This window comes from Pseudophryne corroboree, chromosome 2 (genome assembly GCF_028390025.1).
Source record: "Pseudophryne corroboree isolate aPseCor3 chromosome 2, aPseCor3.hap2, whole genome shotgun sequence".
In the NCBI taxonomy this organism is placed as follows: domain Eukaryota; kingdom Metazoa; phylum Chordata; class Amphibia; order Anura; family Myobatrachidae; genus Pseudophryne; species Pseudophryne corroboree.
This window is the reverse complement of record NC_086445.1, coordinates 837,413,100-837,429,777: the sequence shown is the minus strand read 5'-3', so window position 1 is coordinate 837,429,777 and position 16,678 is coordinate 837,413,100. Positions and strand designations below refer to the sequence as shown.

The following is a 16,678-nucleotide window of genomic DNA, read 5'->3' as shown; positions in this document are numbered from 1 at the left end:
AGTTCCTGACAAGAAACATCAGGAATATAGCAGTTGCCTTCAATTAGCCCTAGGCACTCATTGTTGTAAAACTACACAATCCTAATTCTGCATCTAATATAGATTACACCCATGATTTATGAAGCAGGAAAATGATGACAGTTTCAGCCATTTAGTCATCATTTCCATATGCTGTTCCATTCATATCTTATCTAATGAAATGTGGGTAAATAATTCCAATAATGGAATTATTAATATTGATATAGCTTGTGCATTAGTGTTATAACTAATAAGTGTAATAAAAGTGTGTATGAAGACCATCTTCTGAACCTATGGTGAAAAAATGTTTTATAGCCTTGGTGAATAAGAAATTAATGACAGTAGAGACAATATAAGAGTATAAAGTACTTTTAAGATTTATGTGATTTGTGAACCCCCCTCCTCCATTTATAATCTATAGGTGATACATTAATCTTCTAAATAATAATTATAATAAAATTACCACTAGCCCCGTAAATTCAACGTGCAAAAATTATATGTATATATATATATATATATATATATACACTTGAAGTGCCCTCATGTGACCATAACAAATATGGAGTCCTCTATATTATATAGTAGGACCACATTAATTATCAATACCTAATTAGTAAATTGAATTCGATGAAAGGAGTAGTTGTGTACATTGCACAAATTGATGTTCACGGATAAATATAGTGTGAATGTCACTAAATGAAGCCCTGTATATTCTTAAAGAAATGAAGCATAACTGTTAAATTCATTGAGGCCTCCTGGTGTGACTGTGTTGAGGAGAAAGATCCACTCAGTTTCTTTTCTGAGTAGAATGTTGTTCAGATCTCCCTTCCTAATATTTAATTTGACATGTTCTAAGCAAAAAGCTTTAAGGCAACGAGGATCGCCATTATGATTTAACAAAAAGTGTTTAGCTACCGATGTTATCTTCCTCAGCTTTTTCATTTCACTCTTAGCATTCCGAATGTTGGTGGCGTGTTCCAAAATCCGTACTCTCATTGTCCTCGAGGTCATGCCTACATACCTGAGGCCACAAGGGCATTTAAGGCAGTAGATCACCCCTACTGTTTTACAATTCATATAGTCCTGTATCTTAATTTCCTTTTCAAACCTGGTGACTATTTTGTTAGTTTTAAATATGTACTGACAGGCTGTACAATTGCCACAGGGATAAGTACCTTTGATTATTGGTTGTTTGTTGTGTACTCTTTGAAAGTGGCTACTGACCAATGTGTCTTTGAGATTGGTCAGTAGCCACTTTCAAAGAGTACACAACAAACAACCAATAATCAAAGGTACTTATCCCTGTGGCAATTGTACAGCCTGTTAGTACATATTTAAAACTAACAAAATAGTCACCAGGTTTGAAAAGGAAATTAAGATACAGGACTATATGAATTGTAAAACAGTAGGGGTGATCTACTGCCTTCAATGCCCTTGTGGCCTCAGGTATGTAGGCATGACCTCGAGGACAATGAGAGTACGGATTTTGGAACATGCCACCAACATTCGGAATGCTAAGAGTGAAATGAAAAAGCTGAGGAAGATAACATCGGTAGCTAAACACTTTTTGTTAAATCATAATGGCGATCCTCGTTGCCTTAAAGCTTTTGTCTTAGAACATGTCAAATTAAATATTAGGAAGGGAGATCTGAACAACATTCTACTCAGAAAAGAAACTGAGTGGATCTTTCTCCTCAACACGGTCACACCAGGAGGCCTCAATGAATTTAACAGTTATGCTTCATTTCTTTAAGAATATACAGGGCTTCATTTAGTGACATTCACACTATATTTATCCGTGAACATCAATTTGTGCAATGTACACAACTACTCCTTTCATCGAATTCAATTTACTAATTAGGTATTGATAATTAATGTGGTCCTACTATATAATATAGAGGACTCCATATTTGTTATGGTCACATGAGGGCACTTCAAGTGTGTGTATATATATATATATATATATATATATATATATAAAAAGTAGGGGGAAAAATTATTGCGCCACTTGTGTACAACACCAGATGATCCAAGATCCACGTGTAGTTAATATAAATGACACTCCCTAGGGATTAACACAGGGCGTCAGCTGTCCCCCAGAAACACAGGGATGGTGGTTCCCTGAAGCAACGGATAAAACACACAGGGGGGGTGGGGGATATAGCGACCAACGGTGTCTTAAAATAATTCGATAAAAGTGGATCTAAAAGTATATATAAAATGAGTAACCAGATCAAAATGAATCTAAAAAAGGGGGGATTTTATTTATACACTAAAACAAACAATGATTATACATTTATGCTAAAAAATTACTAAAATTTGAGCAGCAACTCTTCTTTAAAAAATGGGATACAAACAGAATACACAATGCAATAAATACCAGTTAAAATGAATGTTAAAAATATGTAAAACAATTTTAACTTAACTTGGTATGAGGTCACTGCCAGGTAGCCCAACGCGTTTCGTCATTTAGACTTCATCAATGGGTAAAGGCAGAGTGGGACTGAGCTTCTATTTATACTAGTACTAATCATATAGTAATTGTGACATCACTTCCTGTTAATTAATCATGATATTGTTAGATGGGTTACAAACTTGTATTTATACATATCTAGTGGTCTTATTTTCTAGTATATATATACATGATGTTTGTGCAGTGTTTGTAGAGCAGGTTTGGTGTTGGAGAGCTTAAAAAACTCTCTTGTAGAGGCGCCGGCGGATCTTTGCCGCCCCACTTCCGGTTTTCGTCCGTCGCGTCATTTCCGCCCCACTTCCGGTAAGCGATTGCGCATGCGCCCGCGGCTGTAGACGTTGGAGACCAGTAGTTCTTATGAGTCTTGTTCTCAGGAACATCATTGCGGCGGCCATCTTTAAAGGGATTTGTTCATATAAAGTTTCACACGGCAGCCATATTTGCGGGGTCCATGATCAGAGACATATGTCTTATTTCTCCAGTAAATGCATAAAAATAGATAGAAAAACGGGGATTAATCAGTATTGATACTACTATTGTAAACTATACATTGTAAAGTGATAAATACATATATATAAAGTGCAGAGTGCAGGCTAAAGGTAATGGTATATATTTAAATATATAAAGTGCTGAGTGCAATATTAAATTATTATGATGCAGATAGTGTGATATATATTCAACTGACATGCTCATGTAGGCTATATTAACATGAGTTTGGTTACAGTACCTGATCTTCCCAGATGGTCTCCCTGGTCTGGTACTGATCAGGCCCGACACTGCTTCGCTTCCAAGATCGGACGAGATTGGGCCTTTCCAGTGTGGTCTGACTGTAATAATCACTTTTTACCTTACATGTGTCAATCTTCATACATCAATACAGCTGTGAGGTGATATATTCGGAAATAAGGAAATAGTGCGGATGGGAATGGGGTGGGGGAGGAGGGGGGGGGGTAAGGTGGTGGGTGGTGGGGGGGGGGGGAGGGGGGAAGGGTCTATAAGGTGAGGATCCAACCGTGATAATCCAACGGCTCTAATTTTCACAGGAACGGAGCGATTTCGTAATAGTCATTGAATCCCTTCGGGTGGAGTGTTTGTAATTGGAAAATCCAAAACATTTCTCTGCGTGAGAGTTTATTGGCCAGGTCGCCACCTCTTTCTCCCAACTTCACGAGTTCGATTGCTTTAAAAGTTAATGCCTCCGGATTGGAATTGTGTGCAAGGTTGAAGTGTTTGGATACTGCGTGATTGTCCATTTTATTTTTTATATTGCGGACATGTTCCTGTATCCTTATTTTCAGCGGTCTCTTCGTTTTTCCTACATATTGTTTTCCACAGTCACATTCTAATAAATAAATCACAGATTGTGTATTACAATTTATGAAGTCCTTAATCTTGTATTCCTCCTTCTTTTCTGCGTCCGAGAATGTTTTCCTTACTGGGTGTAGGTACCTGCAGATGTTGCATCGGCCGCATTTAAAAGAACCAGTGCATCTTGGCATTTTTGATTCTTCTTCAACTCCCTTGTGTAGCATACTGGGGGCCAGGATATCTTTTAGATTTTTTGATTTCCTGAAGACGATTTCGGGGCGAGGAGGCAGTATTTCTTTGAGGACTGGGTCCATTAAGAGGATTCCCCAGTTGTTGTTAAATGAGTCTCTAATAATTTTCTCATGACGGTTGAAGGTGGTGATGAATGGAACGGATTCTTTCTTGGGTTTTTTCTGTTTATATTCTAGCAGGGTTGATCTCTCCAAAGCTTTTGCTTTGAGAGCAGCTTCTTCCACAATGGTAGCTGGGTATTCTTTGTTCTTGAATCTCTCTTTGTATTTCTCTATTTGGGTGTCACATTATTCCTGGTTGCTGCAGTTCCTCTTTATTCTATTAAATTGAGAAAAGGGGATATTATTTTTCCATTTCTTCAGGTGGTTACTTTTATAGTGCAGGTAACTGTTTGTATCAACCTGCTTGATGTAATTCTTAGTTTCGACTCTTCCTTCCTTCCCTGTTAAGATCACGTCGAGGAATTCAATTGACTCTTTATTAAGTTTAGAAGTGAAAATGAGATTCATCTCGTTGGTACTCAGGAATTCCAGGAATTTATAAAATAGTTCTTCAGTGCCATCCCAAACAATTAAAATGTTGTCTATGTAATGACGATAAAAGATAATGTGATTCTTAAAATCATGGTTACCATAGATAAAATTCTTCTCCCAACTACCCATAAAGAGATTAGCAAAACTCGGTACAAAAATCGTGCCCATTGCTGTCCCACAGCGTTGTAAGTAAAAATGATCTAAAAACTTAAAATAATTATGCTGAAGAATAAAATACATGACGTCACATAAAAAATCTTTATGGATGGCTGTTAATGAGGTGTCAGTTTCCATAAATTCTTTGCATGCTGTTACACCTTTCTTATGGTCTATGCAAGAACTCCCTCTTAGAATTAGAGAAGAACATCAAGTGCAAAGAAAGTGAACTTGAACCCTTTAAAGATAAAGAGGATTACAAGATTAATGAAAAGGTTCTCTACAGAAAAATGGAACACATAGAAGAAGAGGTCACGAAGAATAAGGAGAAAAAATTTCTCCTTAAGAATCACATTATCTTTTATCGTCGTTACATAGACGACATTTTAATTGTTTGGGATGGCACTGAAGAACTATTTTATAAATTCATGGAATTCCTGAGTACCAACGAGATGAATCTCATTTTCACTTCTAAACTTAATAAAGAGTCAATTGAATTCCTCGACGTGATCTTAACAGGGAAGGAAGGAAGAGTCGAAACTAAGAATTACATCAAGCAGGTTGATACAAACAGTTACCTGCACTATAAAAGTAACCACCTGAAGAAATGGAAAAATAATATCCCCTTTTCTCAATTTAATAGAATAAAGAGGAACTGCAGCAACCAGGAAGAATGTGACACCAAAATAGAGAAATACAAAGAGAGATTCAAGAACAAAGAATACCCAGCTACCATTGTGGAAGAAGTTGCTCTCAAAGCAAAAGCTTTGGAGAGATCAACCCTGCTAGAATATAAACAGAAAAAAACCAAGAAAGAATAAGTTCCATTCATCACCACCTTCAACCGTCATGAGAAAATTATTAGAGACTCATTTAACAACAACTGGGGAATCCTCTTAATGGACCCAGTCCTCAAAGAAATACTGCCTCCTCGCCCCGAAATCGTCTTCAGGAAATCAAAAAATCTAAAAGATATCCTGGCCCCCAGTATGCTACACAAGGGAGTTGAAGAAGAATCAAAAATGCCAAGATGCACTGGTTCTTTTAAATGCGGCCGATGCAACATCTGCAGGTACCTACACCCAGTAAGGAAAACATTCTCGGACGCAGAAAAGAAGGAGGAATACAAGATTAAGGACTTCATAAATTGTAATACACAATCTGTGATTTATTTATTAGAATGTGACTGTGGAAAACAATATGTAGGAAAAACGAAGAGACCGCTGAAAATAAGGATACAGGAACATGTCTGCAATATAAAAAATAAAATGGACAATCACGCAGTATCCAAACACTTCAACCTTGCACACAATTCCAATCCGGAGGCATTAACTTTTAAAGCAATCGAACTCGTGAAGTTGGGAGAAAGAGGTGGCGACCTGGCCAATAAACTCTCACGCAGAGAAATGTTTTGGATTTTCCAATTACAAACACTCCACCCGAAGGGATTCAATGACTATTACGAAATCGCTCCGTTCCTGTGAAAATTAGAGCCGTTGGATTATCACGGTTGGATCCTCACGTTATAGACCCTTCCCCCCTCCCCCCCCCCCCACCACCCACCACCTTACCCCCCCCTCCTCCCCCACCCCATTCCCATCCGCACTATTTCCTTATTTCCGAATATATCACCTCACAGCTGTATTGATGTATGAAGATTGACACATGTAAGGTAAAAAGTGATTATTACAGTCAGACCACACTGGAAAGGCCCAATCTCGTCCGATCTTGGAAGCGAAGCAGTGTCGGGCCTGATCAGTACCAGACCAGGGAGACCATCTGGGAAGATCAGCTACTGTAACCAAACTGATGTTAATATAGCCTACATGAGCATGTCAGTTGAATATATATCACACTATCTGCATCATAATAATTTAATATTGCACTCAGCACTTTATATATTTAAATATATACCATTACCTTTAGCCTGCACTCTGCACTTTATATATATGTATTTATCACTTTACAATGTATAGTTTACAATAGTAGTATCAATACTGATTAATCCCCGTTTTTCTATCTATTTTTATGCATTTACTGGAGAAATAAGACATATGTCTCTGATCATGGAGCCCGCAAATATGGCTGCCGTGTGAAACTTTATATGAACAAATCCCTTTAAAGATGGCCGCCGCAATGATGTTCCTGAGAACAAGACTCATAAGAACTGCTGGTCTCCAACGTCTACAGCCGCGGGCGCATGCGCAATCGCTTACCGGAAGTGGGGCGGAAATGACGCGACGGACGAAAACCGGAAGTGGGGCGGCAAAGATCCGCCGGCGCCTCTACAAGAGAGTTTTTTAAAGCTCTCCAACACCAAACCTGCTCTACAAACACTGCACAAACATCATGTATATATATATACTAGAAAATAAGACCACTAGATATGTATAAATACAAGTTTGTAACCCATCTAACAATATCATGATTAATTAACAGGAAGTGATGTCACAATTACTATATGATTAGTACTAGTATAAATAGAAGCTCAGTCCCACTCTGCCTTTACCCCTTGATGAAGTATAAATGACGAAACGCGTTGGGCTACCTGGCAGTGACCTCATACCAAGTTAAGTTAAAATTGTTTTACATATTTTTAACATTCATTTTAACTGGTATTTATTGCATTGTGTTTTCTGTTTGTATCCCATTTTTTAAAGAAGATTTGCTGCTCAAATTTTAGTAATTTTTTAGCATAAATGTATAATCATTGTTTGTTTTAGTGTATAAATAAAATCCCCCATTTTTTAGATTCATTTTGATCTGGTTACTCATTTTATATATACTTTTAGATCCACTTTTATCGAATTATTTTAAGACACCGTTGGTCGCTATATCCCCCACCCCCCCCTGTATATATATATATATATATATATATATATATATATATACATATAATTTTTGCACGTTGAATTTACGGGGCTAGTGGTATTTTTATTATAATTATTATTTAGAAGATTAATGTATCACCTATAGATTATAAAAGGAGGAGGGGGGTTCACAAATCACATAAATCTTAAGAGTACTTTATACTCTTATATTGTCTCTACTGTCATTAATTTCTTATTCACCAAGGTTATAAAACATTTTTTTTACCATAGGTTCAGAAGATGGTCTTCATACACACTTTTATTACACTTATTAGTTATAACACTAATGCACAAGCTATATCAATATTAATAATTCCATTATTGGAATTATTTACCCACATTTCATTAGATAAGATATGAATGGAACAGCATATGGAAATGATGACTAAATGGCTGAAACTGTCATCATTTTCCTGCTTCATAAATCATGGGTGTAATCTATATTAGATGCAGAATTAGGATTGTGTAGTTTTACAACAATGAGTGCCTAGGGCTAATTGAAGGCAACTGCTATATTCCTGATGTTTCTTGTCAGGAACTACATTAATATGAGTTTTATATGTGGAGTTAACATGCATGTTAATTGATACACATTGCAATATAAAGCGGCTTTTTACAATGTAGGATTGAAGACATGGGCCGCTCTTCATTTGTTATCAGCAGTAAAAATTATATTCATAAATATCATTCATAATATTCTCCTTATATTTAGTTTTTTCATGCTAGTTTTTTCATCCTCTTATTTCTTTATTTACTTGTATACCAACATGTTTGCTCATTGTTAGTACATATCTGGTGCAATTATTTGGTTTCCGCAATATTCTGTTCCTGTGTTTTGTCTGATGTATTGGCTGAAGAGATTGAGTATTTGACTATAAGCATCTGGCTTTTTCTCTCTCTTATTGTGATTTTCATGATTATTTTTATTATATATACTTTTTTGAATGAATAGCGATATGCTTTTTTCTGATTAGAGGTAATTGTGTACTGGGTTCACTGATTGATCTCCGTGGAGACAGCAGACAACACAGGCTTAATATCAGAGCAATTAGACACCTGACTCGTGCAGCAATGTGTTTCTGTATTTTCACGATCTTCTGATAGAACTTACTAACACATGTTAAAGCGCATACCAGCGAAGCTGTTACACGGCTATCATGTTTATTAGCAACGCGAGCTGCTAGCCAGCCGGACTTGATTCTGTTGAAATGAATAAATATACTGAGCATATTGACTGATCTCCGTGAAAGCTGCAGATAATATAGGCTTAATGCTGGAACAATCAGACACCTGGTCCGTGCAGCCCCTGTGCTCTTGTGTTTTTACGATCCTCTGATATGAATTCAGCAACACATGGTTAGGCGCATACCAATGCAGCTATTACACGGTTATCATGTTTAATAATAATGTAAACTGCTAGCCAGTCGGGCTTTACTTAGATGGAAATTATTAAATATATTTGAGAATGAATGATTCCCCCGCGAATAGAGGACATTGTTTCTTGTGTCCGCCTTCGGGGGGAGTGGTTAACGGTTTATAAGGAAGTTGGACTGACATCAATCAGAAGCTGTTCCCCCCTTTGTGAACAAGCCACAGGCGAAACGTACGTTAAAGGAAGGAGCGTTGTGGGTGCCCTGCCAGTGCGCACGGCGGGCTGCCCCCTGGTACAGGTCGTATGAGACAAATAATTTCCTTGTGAAGCCCCCAGTTAAAAGCATCATACTGGTCTGATGTTGCAACGAATAGCACACCATTACTTGCACGGTCTGTGCATGATATGTGAAATACCGTCTATCGTGACACCAGTTGCTATGGGTGATAGACCATTATAGGGTGTATATATGTGCTTCACAAATAGAGTATGCTAAACTTTATTACGTCTCTACTATCTTTATGAATGACTCTAATGTTAAAACATAATAGTACAAATCCTGAAGTATTAACTTAGGAGATAGATGTGCTATAATTGATTAACAATATCCTCTTTGACTGGGTATACACTTTGGATTAACTCTGGGCATTTTCTATGTTCAGGGTCATGGTATAAAAAACCAAGTACTGAGCACTGTTGCCGGGGGCAATAGACCACCTGGTTTATATATATGTAAACATTGTGCTCTACAGCCAGGGTATATACCATAAAAATAAGTTACTTTTTTGGAGGATTGATTTTTATTGTCCGTATAGCAGTCAGAGTATAGGAGTATGAGATATAAAGGCTAATGGAACACTAAAGCCAGCAATATTTAATTGAAATAACAGTGGTTTAAAAAGCTACAACTTTGATGAACCATTCATCTATGCATATAAGAAATATAATCTGAGTGACACCTATGATAGGTGTTGAGAGAGTATTATCCTCTCTGTGACAAACAGTATATGTTGATCTTTACTGGAGATAACATGCATTAGATGATAATAGATGAAATTCACAGTGCCTTCTGTATTTTCAATACCACAATAGCAAAGCGTCAGTAACCCCCGAACCGGCTGCACTGATCTTAGTATTATCAGCCAGTATCTGAGGCGAATGAGACACAGTGCATATTGACTGGCCTAATCTATATATCCATTGATTAGCATCAGTAATGGTCTCTCAACACGCATATAATGCTGTAGCACATGCGTGGTAGCAGAACCACGAAGCTTGCTATATAGTCTTGCCTTTTACACACTCTGTACTCTTTTCAACACCAGAGCAGGTTAAGTGTCAGTAGCTCTCTCATTGGCTGCACTGACCCTCGGGTCACCAACCAAAAGCAGAAGTGAATGAGACACTCTCCGTTGATGCTCTCGCACTGTCTATGACTCTAGAGACTGGCACAAGTAAGGGTCTCTCACCTACGTATATAATGCAATAGCACATACGAGGCAGCAGAACCAAGAAATATGCCTTAAGGTCTTGACTAATTCTCTGCTGGTGTCATTCATAAATTTACTCTCCATCAATTGAGAGGGCTAAGGCCCGTCGGAGTTTATAGATTACCTGTACCTTTTATTTTGTTACATGTTGTATTGTATGTAATGTGTTTATATTTCGCCTTTTTAGATAAAGAGAGTACAATCTCCAAACCATTTTAATTATTGATCTACAATAAAAGTTAAGTTATAATAGATTGTTTTTCTGTTTCTATCTTTCCCCCTTTTTTTCTTTCCCTATTATTGATCCAATGGTGTAGCACATGCATTCGAACACCAATTGAGTGCCCCATCATAGGAGAGTTCTTGTTTACCTTCCTTGGTAAAGTTTTGTATAAAAATTTAACCTAACTCTCAGGGAGCACCCCCCATTGTCCATACTTAACACACAGGCACAGAAGTGCATGATACAGAAAGTTGGGGTAAGAGTGTCATTTATTTATAGATTGTCCTTTGACCTTGATTTATATCTTGTACTTAAGTCTGTGCGGTTAACAAACTCTTTTCTTTTTTAAGACTCCTGGAAACATCAGACACCGTCTCCTGGGACTGGTAAGTATAAATCCCCAGGGGGAGGGCTGTTTGCGGCATGAGAGTAGTCATGAGGAGGGCATCCTGGCGGCGGTAGCAATGTATGGCGGCACATGCGCAGCAGGACATCAGAGTATTTTTCCGAATAAAACCCTTATGATGCTGAGGAGAGGCATCACAGGGACAGAGCTTTCTCGCAAGCTCTGTCCCTGCATGCGATAATTGATACATCCATGAGGTGTAATCAGTTATCCCATTGCGAGTTTGGACAATATTATCACCTGTCATCCGCATCATCAGATGCTGATGGTGATTAATCGGCCCCTAAGTCTCGACACTGTTAGTGTAAATTGTACCCATTGTTTCTGATCAGCACAAAGAATGATATTTGCTTGTAATTCCATATCGGCACCCCCCAATTTACTATGGACGGGGCCAACCACACCTCCCTGCTTTGGTCACGCCCACCCCCATTACCTGGTTTATGCACAGCTTTCGGCACCCCTACCTGTCACAGACACTACAGGCAGTCCCATTGGCAGGTGTTTCCTCCCTCTGGGACTGCCAGACCGGGCTGCAATAGGCAGAGAGCTGGCAGCTCCTTGCCTTGTCAGCCCAAGCAGCCGATGTAGCCCATACATGTCGTGGTTTAGCACATGCGCAGTACTGTTGCCGCTACTGTGCATGCGCCGGGTCCAGATGTCTGTGAACTGTACATAGGGCCTAATTCAGATCTGATCGTAGATGTGCTGAATTTAGCACATGCGGGGGGACGCCCAGCACTGGACTAGTCTTCCCCGCATGTCTGGTTCTACTCCCCCCCCCCACACACACACACACATACACACACACAGGTGCAAAAGCATTGCACAGCAGCGATGCTTTTGCACCCGGTGAGTAGCTCCCTGCCTGCACAGCTCCTGCGCACTGGCAGGGAGCTACCCGCCATGTCCCGGGTCGCAGCGGCTGTGTGTGATGTCACGCAGTTGTCCCAGCCCGCCCCCACAATGGTCTGGACACACCTGCGTTGTCCGGACCACTCCCTGCCACCGGTGTACTAGCGCCGTTGGCACACCCCCTCCCACCCCGCGACCGCCTCTGCTAGTCAATCAGACAGAGGTGATCACAGCCCTGGGATGCTTTTAGCATCTCACCGGGCAGCACTGAAATGCTTTTAGCATCTCACCGGCTTTTGGGGTGCTCATGCGCACTCCACAAAGTAATTCAGACTGCAATTGCTACCGCTGCAGTGATCCATTCTGAATTACCCCCACAGTACAGGTGCCAGGACCCAGGCTGAAGGCAAAAGGTGGTGGATACCCGGCAGCATCGCCAGCGGCAGACCTGCTCCTCCACCAGGGTAGGAGCCGCTAATGAACTACATAAAATAAGTGTGATAGAGCAAAGGTTCACAGAAGCAGAGGATAGTATAACTGCTAAACAAAATATATTATCCTGGCACCAATAGCACTATAATCCCAATAAACAAATGCGAAAACAGTGCTGAACACCTCCTGAGAGAATTGTCACCTCTCTCAAAGGCAAACAAGAGAAAAGTGGTACAGTATGTGGCGCAGCACACATATGTACAATTACCAAAAAATGATCAAAAAATATAGAATTATTAAAAAGTACATGGTCGAGTCACATTATTATGACCACTTCCTACATTTGACTTTGGCAGTGTGTAGCCCTTGAAGTACATTACGTTTCATGTGCTGGCTTGGTGTGTATATTAGTTGTGCAGTTGCCAACTGCACACATATCACTCATTGCTGTCATGGGTAAAAGGGGTGATTTATCCAGGTTTGCAAAAAGGGATGATTATCGGCTTTTGGGCCAAGGGTGGCAATATTTCTGAAACAGCGCCGTTTGTGAACTGTCCGAATGCTGCTGTGGCGAAGGTGTATCGTGACTGGACAAATGGCACCATTGCGAGTAACTGATGTGGAAACTGCAGAGCACACCACGCCATTGATGTGAGAGGTGAACACCTGCCACAAAGGTGTGTGAAGGCCGAATAACACTCTACAGTGGAGCAGCTCTTCATCATGAACCTGGGGGCTACCAGACGTTTGACTAAAATGACAGTTCAGCCGGTCTAGCTGCTGTCCATGCTGCACACGGCAGTAACTCTGGTTATTAGCCAGTTGTCATTACAATGTGACTCGACTGCAGGGACATGCGGTGAGCTATCAACTGTATATATTGTGATAGAAACACTAGTAAAGTGATAAACAAAAGATTTATTTGTCCCAGATTTCTGGCGGTCCTGAGGGCATGGATGTGAGATGAAAGGTAGGGCTCCATCCACATGGCCCATTTCAGGTCTTTAGGCATTTAGCCTGAGAGCAGGCTAATTTGGGCCTGCACCTGTAGGAGGCTGATATAAGCTCTGTCAGGGCTTGGCTCAGAGCTCACTACCTGGGGAAACAGCAGCAAGCTTGTTGTGATATACTGCCTATAAGTACTGTGCATATGCCTATGTTTGTTGAAGGGGCATTAGGTCCTGCTACTCTGAGAGAGGTAATCTATTGTGTTTAGTTAGTGTCCAGATGGGCTAGGATTTACTATTATATTTTGTTTTATACTGCACAATAAAACTAGCCATGGCAAGATTGCATGAAAACCCTGGACTGGTGTGCTGTTTTCTTAGCTGCTGTGTGTTTGGAGGTGCCCATCTACCTCAGAAGAGGGAACCCCTACCCTGATCTCCTTGCAATATATATGTGTAAGTTTATACAGATGTAGCCACCTTTATCTTGACTGGCTGAGGCGTTTGTCCCGATTGAGCATACGCAGCGTACTGGGGCGTAGGGAGACGCGCCTAGTCACAGAGAGGCGTATCTAATCGCACAGAGGCAAACAGAGCGTTTGGCGTTACCTTTACGTGTAATACCTGCGATCATCCACCAGATGTCGCTGTTTACAATCACCACTGCGCATGCGTGTGGTCTCCCGTAAAATACAATACTGAAATATATAGTAAGGACTACTTTACTAGTGCATCTCGTTACGCTGCATACTGTATGTACAGCGTCTCATTACGCTGCATTATTTAATACAGTATATACAGTACAGATGCAAATAGTACAGCATATATGGTCCATTTACAGTACTTTAGGAATATGTAAGCGTCCAAGTCCTGCAGACAAAGCAACATAAAACCAGTAGTGTACACTGACGCAAATGGACGTGTTAGAAGTTCATTATTGCCTAATGATATTAGGAATATTGTACAGTATATTAGCATCCTAATCCTGTAGCCATTATGGCATAATCAAAACCAATGGATTTATTCATCTGTCTGCGGCGAAGTGGTGAAGTGTTCCGCTTCCTATACCCAGAGTCCCGTTTTCGATTCCTAAAGTACGAATGCATGTTAGTTTTTTCCAGACACTTTATTATTTTTTTTATTCACATAAACCAGGGCAAAGCTGCAGGAGCGGATGTACTGTTAAGGTTCTATGCACCATACGGTACACATACAATTCTGTAGCAGGGCAGACTCAAGTGAAATGGCTATCGCCTGTGACTCCTTGCCCCATGGAGGCCCTCAGCTATGGAGCAAGTGACGGCATAGATTTTGTGGGCAACGGGGAAGTGCTGAAGGAGCGTCAGAATCCCCTAGCTAACACACAGGGGCCATAGGGATAAGCGAGGTATATGCACATTACGGTACACCGGAATCGATCGCATAGCACACTGGCAAAATGGCTGCCGCCCCTGAACCCCCACCACATGGCAGGCAGCGCTCGGATATGGAGTGAGAGATAGTATAAGTTTTGCAGGCTACGGGGCAATGCTGAAGGAGCGTCACAATCCCCTAGCTAAAATAACAGTACACAGAGGCAATGAGGTCCCGTAGAATGATCAAATAATAAATGCTGTATAATGTACAGTATACAGACCCAAAACAAGGAGTTTAAGCAACAGTGTGGTTTATTAAAGTCTGGGATGTGGTACAGTACAGTAAGTCAGCGGCCCAGTCCCCTAGCCATTAAGGCTTAATATAAATCCAATGGCAAGGGATCACTGCTTACTGTACATTTAGACATGAGCTTGTGCACTGTAAGTGAATGTCACGGGAATACATTACAATAAAAAAAACGGCACGTCAGGACTCGAACCCTGGACCCCCAGCGTGGGAGGTGGGAGCCTTCATCGCTAGCCCACGATGCCTCATGAGAGATTCACAATTTCATGTGTAAAAGTACAGCACACAGCGCCCCCTCCCCATTGGTGTTGGTTTATGCCTTAGGGGACTCGGATGCTCGCATTTCTAAAGCACGGTATTTTCCACCGCCTCCCGCTAGCCCATCGCCCTTCCCCCCTGGGAGCCTGCACAGGTCATGCAGTAGACAGGGAGGGAATTCAGGTCATGTGAAATACACAAACGCCGAAGATCTACAGTACTGTTTTGCTCAGTCAGAATACACTCATTTATACTCATTACCGCTGTGTAAAGAATCGCTCCTGCAGATCTACTCTGATTTATATGAAACTTGTGTGCACCCTTCCATTGAATGTATTAGCGAGAAAAAATAATAATATTAAAGTGAATGTCACGGGAACACATTAAAAAAAAGGTTGGCACTTCCTTCCCATTGGTGTTGGTTTATGCCGTAGGGGACTCGGACGCTCATGTAATTGCATTTCAAAGGCATGGTATTTTCCATCGTCTCCCCCTACCCCCATTGCCCTTCCCCCCTGGGAGCCTGCACAGGTCATGCAGTAGACAGGGAGGGAATTCAGGTCCTGTTAAATACACAAACGCCGAAGATCTACAGTACTGTTTTGCTCAGTTAGTTGCGTCAGAATACACTCATTTATACTCATTACTGCTGTGTATTTGCATTTAGCATAAAGAATCGCTCCTGCAGATCTACTCTGATTTATGTGAAACTTGTGTGCACCCTTCCATTGACTGTCTTACAATGAAAATAAAATAATATGTACTGTAAGTGAATGTCACGGGAACACATTACAATAAAAAAAAAATGGCACATCACGACTCGAACCCTGGACCCCCATTGTGGGAGGTGGGAGCCTTCATTGCCAGCCCACGACGCCTCATGAGCAATTCACAATTTCATGTGTAAAAGTACAGCAAACAGCCCCCCCCCCCCCCATTGGTGTTGGTTTATGCCTTAGGGGACTCGGACGCTTGCATTTCTAAAGCACAGTATTTTCCACCATTCCCATTATGCCTTAGGGAACTCAGACGCTCATGTACATGTATTTTAAAAGCACGGTGTTTATGCATTGTACTGTACATTCTTCCTTTTCCACAATTAGTTGCATCTCCATACACATACTCCATACACATACAGTAGGTCACCATCTACAGTATTAACATTACAGTCGTTACTGACCAATTGCCAGAGCTGTAGATCAATCCGCCGCTATACTGTACGATCGAAAGTACTGCATTAGTGGAGCATTAGCCACCTAGTGGTGATGTGTAATGCATGCTGAGTATCTAGAATCGCCTCAACGCGCCTGCCTGTGATTAAACTCAGCTATCGCCTTAGCGCAACTAAACGTCCGTCTAGGCGGAGAATCGGTCAAGATAAAGGTGGCTACATCTGTAGCTCATAATACTAAAAAATGTAAAT

The 16,678-nt window shown here is 40.6% G+C and overlaps 2 pseudogenes; one reads left to right on the top strand and one right to left on the bottom strand.

Annotated features, from left to right (window-relative positions):
* Nucleotides 1-3,206: 3,206 nt before the first annotated feature.
* Nucleotides 3,207-3,326, bottom strand: LOC135051810 (5S ribosomal RNA; annotated as a pseudogene).
* Nucleotides 3,327-6,424: 3,098 nt separating this feature from the next.
* On the top strand, nucleotides 6,425-6,544 carry LOC135052557 (5S ribosomal RNA; annotated as a pseudogene).
* Nucleotides 6,545-16,678: the final 10,134 nt, after the last annotated feature.